This window comes from Octopus bimaculoides, chromosome 19 (assembly GCF_046866305.1).
Source record: "Octopus bimaculoides isolate indiv1 chromosome 19, ASM4686630v1, whole genome shotgun sequence".
NCBI lineage: Eukaryota > Metazoa > Mollusca > Cephalopoda > Octopoda > Octopodidae > Octopus > Octopus bimaculoides.
The window spans coordinates 22,696,015-22,703,514 of record NC_142946.1 but is presented as its reverse complement, the minus strand read 5'-3'; the positions used below and the strand labels follow the sequence as shown (position 1 = coordinate 22,703,514).

Here is a 7,500-nt window from a genome sequence, read left to right as displayed (position 1 = left end):
AGCCATGCCTGTGCATTTTATTTTAAAATCAAAATTGCCATAACATATACTTCCTCCAGGTCCTATATGTGAAGTTGGGTCTGTATTAAAAGTTAAAGTGTATTAAAACGTGTTTTTCCCCCTGAATATGCGCGGCCAGTGAAGAGGGATATATTACTTGAAGATAATTATCTGTCTCCTGATGTAAGTGATGACATTTCAAAAGAAATACCGAACTTCCCATTGGTGGATAGAAATGCACTTGAATAAAAAGAAACAAAAAAATAGAGTATCACTTGCTAGTGGTTAACAAATAGAAAAACTAGGTTGTATTGTATGAACCTTGAAATTGGATGGACACAAGAAGTTCATTTGTTACGAGTCATGCAGCGTTAATGTAGATGTATGAGTGAATTGGGACACGATATAGCAAACCAGTCTAATTAGTTGAAGAACTAGGATTTTTAAGTACAAAAGATGAGAAGACAATGGAGCAACTGAAAAGACATCTTATCGAAGATACAATGTATACGTCACTGGAAAATAATGAAGCAAAAATAGGTCGAGCTTTTAGAACTGTATATATCATTTTACACAAAAGTAGGCCTTACTCAAATATATCTCACGACATTGGTCAGGAGGGAAAAATAACTTTATCACTCGTTAGTCATATGCAGACATAGCAGACCACATAGTAAACAGAATCCGAAAAACCACAGTTAAAAAATATAATTTCTAACAATCTAAAATGTCAATTATGATTAATGAATCTACTACTATAAAAGACAAAGGTATTTTAGTTGTTTGCATGAGAGCAGCAGTTGGTAAACATTCCCACCCTGTATCATTGACTGAAAAAGATTTAAAAATTGGCGCAAAAGAAAAATCTATATATGACGAACTTCAAAGTTGAATACAAAGCGATGGATTTTCAATGCAGTACGTAAAAGAGAATTTGTTAAAACTCCTAATGTTAGGACTAAAATCAAGGGTTGCATAATGATTTTTAGATGATTTCTTGATGTAACTATTTGACACTGAGCTACTTACGGGCTTCATTTTAGTGTAGTTGATACAGTTTTTTATATTTTGTTTTAAGTTTTATATTCCTTATAACATAAATCTCTGCAAAATCAAGAGGAGTGAATTGCATACGCTGAGACGTGCCCTTGATTGCCAATTGTTAAAAATTTATCATAATTTCAGTATAAGATGTGCTGTATCATCTTCCCAAACTGTAAGCAATCTTAAAAGACTATTTGGGAATAGTTTGGAAGAGTGAGCTGTATTGCTTGAAGATCTAGTGCATAAGAGGGGGCGGAGTATTAAATGTCAGTGTTCGCAATTAATTTGGGTTTGTTGATAGTTTAATGAGGTTGTCTGAACTGTGTCTTGAATTGCTGAGTATATAGCCCAAGGAAAAATTAAGCGAACGATTGTGTTTCTAAAATATTTAGATAATAGCAGTATTTCTGAGAATTCTTTTTTTTTTTACCTTTGTGGGTAATGTTATACAAGATATAGCAGAACATTTTTGTTTAAATAATTGGTTAATTATCAGAGCCTACAAAAAATGTACGAGATCTAAAGGGAAGACAGTTTCTGCACTTTTGAGCAGTTGCTAACGGCTGTAGAAACAAGTTTGGTTACAATAGAACGTGAAGCTTAAATAGCATGAATTTATGTATGTCACCGGAACGTGAGTGACTTCAAACTGTTTCTCTTTCAACAACTCTATTAAGTTGTTCAGTCCACATTTACCAATGTTTTATATTTTACATACAGCTTGCACAGTGGTCCACTCCCTTTATAATCTGTCGGATTCTAGATCACAACCCTATCTACACTTTCCTACACGTCACTCCATCTTGTAGTACCAAGTAGCTGTGATGCACGTTCTTTTGACTCAAGTTGTAGCACGCTTTCCCTTCCGTTATTCATGTAGCCACCACATCAAATCTGGTGCGGCTGTAACAATCCAACTATTTCAGACACAATTTCAGAGACTGGCTTTGTTATTCTGGTCGAATAACTAATTGTTCTATATACGCCCCATTCTGATCGATATCTTTTGTACTACACCTTTACCATCTTTCATCTCTAGGATAGTCTCTATCACCCCGACAATTTCTCTCATATTCCATTTCTTTTGCGCTAACACTACTAGCTGAGGCGCACAAACAATGGGATCCATCGAGTTCTATAGCATCGTGTGGCAGCAAAATTTTCCTACTTTACACTCATCCATCAACAAATTTAAAAGGAATCTGGAGATTTGCAGTGGCACTGTACATTCCAGTTCCCGTAAAAACCAGTAGCAGACCAAGATACTCTCGAGGACATGCGAAACCTCATTTCTATTCTGCCCACTCTGTCGTTTCGCGCGCTCTGAGTGGCCATAAAAGCATCAGCAAAAGGTCATGTTGACAATACCACACTTAAATCTTCTCGCTAAACCACAGTTATCAATGGCTGCTAGCACCTATTTCAGCCTAGCCTCCATCTCAGTAGTCTTCATGGTATCATTGTAGTCACTGCGTAGTAAGGTAGGGCTCTTAATTGCCTACTTCCTGATCATGAACTAGCCCCCACCAATTTTAAAGTGGAAATGTTTAAATTGGTCCCGAATTATGTTCAGACCAATTATTTTTTGGCTTTGGAATATAACTGACATTGCCGGAATAACGCATGCAACTGTGAATAGAAAATGTTTGCTTCTCTATTTGTTTTCTCTAAAGGGGCAATGTCATCCATAAAAGCTCACGGCAGTAGCAGTACTAAGGGACTTAAATCCCGGAAAATATTTAAGGATATGGCATCTTGATGCTAGAAGACGTTTTGAAGAAAGAGCAAACAGAAAGGTAGTGGAAGTGATACAAAATAATGATCATATACCGTTATTGAATATTCTGCGACATAAACCGGACTTTAAAATACTTAGTGATGTATTTTACCCATGGTGGCTTACAATATCCCAGAACTCTAAGATGCCTATGCTCACGTTTCTCATTTCTGGTGGATCTCTCCGTAATTCACGAACCCAACTCCTGCGTACAACCTTAACATAAACCTTGCTTATTTATTCCGGCTTTTGGGTTGTGAATTCAAATCCTGCCCTAGCCTACCTAGGTGGTAGACGTCGTCAAGTTTAATACCATCGCCTGGCACTTTGGGTTCCTTAAGCAGTGTTTACGTTGTTGCAAGCATTCGGATCTGGTTTCTGGTTTAAGGATACCTTCCTCCCAGCAATCTCGGAGACCCTGTAATGGAACATGAGTACTGCTTTTTCTCCTGACCTACTTCTCAAAACCCGTTTCCCCTCAATACATCTACACAAGGCAGTCCATCGGCAAAATGGTTAGAACGTCGGGTAGAATGCTTTGCGACATTCGTTCCTGCCCACCGTGCGTTCAGCTCAAATCCCAGATCAAATCTCAGCTCAAATCACATCGAGGTCAACTTGATCTTTCATTCATTCAAGCCGGATAATTAGGGCCCCAGTCAAGTATCTGGGTGGATTCTTCTCACACTCATTCACCCCGCCCTTCTCTATCCCTCCCTCCTTCCCTCCCTCTTTCTCTCTCTATCTTTCTAATATAGCTTCTCTCGCATATGTGTGTGTATGTGTGTGTGGTAATATAATTAGGAAACTACGATTGCAAACATATAGAACTGTGAAAACATAAACATATATATATAAACAATCGATATAAACATGAATATATATATATCTGTGTGTGTGTCTGTGCTTGTCCTCCACCATCGCTTGACAACCGATGTTGGTGTGTTTACGTTCCCATAACCTAGCGGTTCAGCAAAGAGACCGATAGAATAAGTCTTTGGATCAATTTGTTCGACTAAAGGCGGTGCTCCAGTACGGCCGCAGTCAAATGACTGAAACAAGCAAATGATTATATATATATATATCATTAAACGGCAAAAGTGACTCAGAATCCGAGTTTCGTGCATTGGCATTTATCAAAGTTTGACAAGTGCCAATATACAAAACTTTCGGCCCTTGAGTCACTCTTTAACTTCTGTCGATTAATGTACTTGTGTGTGTGTGTGTGTGTGTGTGTGTGTGTGTGTGTGTGCGTGTGTGTGTGTGTGTGCGTGTCACCAGCATAGTTAATATTCTTTTCTACTCTAGGCACTGAACTCAGAGCATAAGTTCAAATTCCGCCGAGGTCGACTTTGCCTTTCATCCTTTCGAAGTCGATAAATTAAGTACCAGTTGCGTACTGGGGTCGATCTAAGCGACGGGCCCCTCCCCCAAAATTTCGGGCCTTGTGACTAGAGTAGAAAAGAATATTTCAACTATAAGTAATCATGAGCACATGAATGCTATCAAGAAAATGAGCACATCAACTGCTATCAATAAAAATGAATGATTAATAATCGATATAAATATGAGTATGTTTTATAGTTTGAGCTTAAAACTTTTTTCTTGGCGTTAAAATGTCTTAATATTGCAATGTACAGCATATGCGTTTTCTTTCTTTATTTACAACTCCAAACTTGTTTATCTGAAATTAAATTTCACTATAAATAGATATCTGCTCTTGATTTCTATTTGTTAATTTTAGACTGTGTCTCTGCCAATCATAGCTAATCATAGCTATACATCAACCTAATCCGTGATGTGCCAATAAAGAGTTCTCTACGTAGTCACTTTATTTGTATGAGATAGTAGCCAAATCTCCCTCAAGTCACACTCTTCTATTAAAAAAAAAACAACTGAGGATACTTTGAATGATATAATATGACGGGTACAGAATGGAATACTTTATATCATAGGTCTGAATGATCGCTAAGCAACAACCACTATTACCACCACCACCACCACTAATATGGCTGGAATGGTCACAGTTGAAATACATTTCACTATAAGACTGGTTGATCGGGACACAACTAGGGCTCAATAACTTCAACACCAACAACAACGAAATCCATGATTTGACAGAGTAAATCAAACGTCAGCATGCCTAGCATTTTGTTCTATTTTAGATTTTTGTAACTACTAAGAAATAAGGTTTGTAAGAAAGAGAAAGAAAGAGAAAATCAGTGAGCGAACGAGTGTGTGTGTGTGTGTGTGAGAGAGAGAGAGAGAGAGAGAGTGTGGGTGCGAGTAACAACGTGAATAGATACCTGGGTGGCTGGAATTGGGAAAAAAGACTTATTACTGTGGGAAGGATACAAGTGAAAATATTCATTGAAGCCAAGTGTTTAATCGCAATGAACAGTTTTAGAGTGATACATATTTCAAGGCTATGTCAATGAAAGTAAGCGGGAAAAACTTATCCATATTTTTATCGTATTTCGTAGCAGACATCAGATCGGCAACTACAACACTATTTTATACTTATTTAAACAACAGAGAGTGGAGGCGCAATGGCCCAGTGGTTAGGGCAGCGGACTCGCGGTCGTAGGATCGCGGTTTCGATTCCCAGACCGGGCGTTGTGAGTGCGTATTGAGCGAAAACACCTAAAGTTCCACATGGTTCCGGCAGAGATGGTGGCGAACTCTGCTGCACTTTTTCACCATAACTCTTTCTTCCGGTTTCTGTTGTACCTGTATTTCAAAGGGCCAGCTTTTCACTCTGTGTCACGCTGAATCTCCCCGAGAATAATGTTAAGGGTACACGTGTCTGTGGAGTGCTCAGCCACTTGCACGTTAATTTCACGAGCAGGCTGTTCCGTTGATTGGATCAACTGAAACCCTCGTCGTCGTAACCGACGGAGTGCCAACCAAACAACAGAGAAGGAATGTAAAGGACAGAATCGTTTAGTGATATCTATTTTTGTTGGGTTGTCAGAAAAATGCGTTTTTCTTTTTTAATTATTATTCCTTTTAATTCTTTCCAATGTTACTTGAATTAATATGAAAAATTATTTTATTTTATTTCATTTCACACATATGACAATGGAATGCCCAGAGAAAAAAAAGAAAAACGAATTTACTTAACAACCCAATATTAACGGTTCTTCATGTTCGAAGTTCAAATCTCGCCAAAGTCAACTTTGCCTTTTAACCTTCCGCAGTTAATAAAGTGAAATACCAGTCAAGTCCTGGGTCAACATAATCAACTGTTTCTCCCCAACCTCCACAAATTTCAGTGTTAATCTTTAAATAGCTGAACCATATCAGAATGCAGATCGTTTCAAAAGGATTAGCAGAATCATTGTTAATGTTGTTGACTCTCTGTAGTTCAACCCTGACTGAACAGAACTACGGTCAAAAACATTCTAACCATGACAATTTCCGCTTGCTGAAGGTGTCCCAAGCAAAATTATCTACATAATGTGCTCATTCTATATTTCAAATAACGTTCATTAGTTTATATATCAATATTTCTTTGAGTTAAGACAGCGAGCTAGCAGAATTGTTACCACGCTGGGCGAAATGCTTAGCGGTATTTCTTCTGTCTTTACACTCTGAGTTCAAATTCCGCCGAGGTCGACTTTGCCTTTCATCCTTTCGAGGTGGGGTCGATAAATTAAGTACCAGTTGCGTACTGAGATCGATCTAATCGACTGGCCCCACCCCAAAAATTTCGGGCCTTCGACCTAGAGTAGAAACGAATGTTTCTTTAAGACGACGAACTGGCAGAATTGTTAGCGCGCCGGGCAAAATGTTTAGTGGCATTTCGTCTGTCTATGTTCCGAGTTCAAATTAAACCGAGGTCGACTTTGCTTTTCATCTTTTCGGGGTCGATTAAATAAGTACCAGTTGAACATTAGAGTCGATGTAAGTGACTTGCTCCCTTCCCCACAATTGCTGGCCTTATGCCAAAATTTTGAAACCGACATTTCTTGTTTCAGCAAACATTATAGCAAGTCGAGACCGCGATTAGGTTTCGACTCTAAGTGATTATATTCATATAATTGATTCCACTATGTGTGTGTGTGTGTGTGTGTATGTGTGTGTATTTGTATAATTCATATGTATGTTTATATAATCAACATACATATGTTCCGACTCTTTTACATTCTAGGTTCAAATGCAACCGAGTTCCGACTCTTTTACATTCCAGGTTCAAATGCAACCGAGTTTAACTTTATATTTCACAGTTTCAGGGTCGATACACTAAAGTACCAACCAAATACTTGTCAATTGTATCGACTAAAAGCCCCTCCCCTCAAATCTACCGACCTTGTGCTTTGATCAGAAACCATTTTTTCTTATTAGGCCCTGCTTCTCAGCGCAAAAGACGTGAACATCGCATCTTCATGTTAAATTCTCCCTCTAAAATATCGGACACTTTTGTCTTATCAAAAAGAAACCAATATTATACAGAATAATCGGATATGAAGCAAAGTTTTAATATATTCAGTATGATTCGGTTTCGATTCCCGGTTAAAGCTATTTCACTTCAGTATACCGCTAATGTATAGTGTGATTCAAGGCAGATTTGGATGCTATTTCTAACAGACTGGATGACTGCAAAGTGTTTTTTAACTGGTCAGTGTTCATTTAGAACCCGGTACCTAGAATATGTTCACTATTTATTATCTCACCAG

The 7,500-nt window shown here is 38.1% G+C and overlaps 1 protein-coding gene across 1 annotated transcript in view; it reads right to left on the bottom strand.

The window, feature by feature from the left end:
• LOC106871640 (organic cation transporter protein) overlaps positions 1-7,500 on the bottom strand; it is a 56,220-nt gene that overhangs the window by 44,796 nt on the left and 3,924 nt on the right. The gene's annotated exons all lie outside the window — the stretch shown is intronic.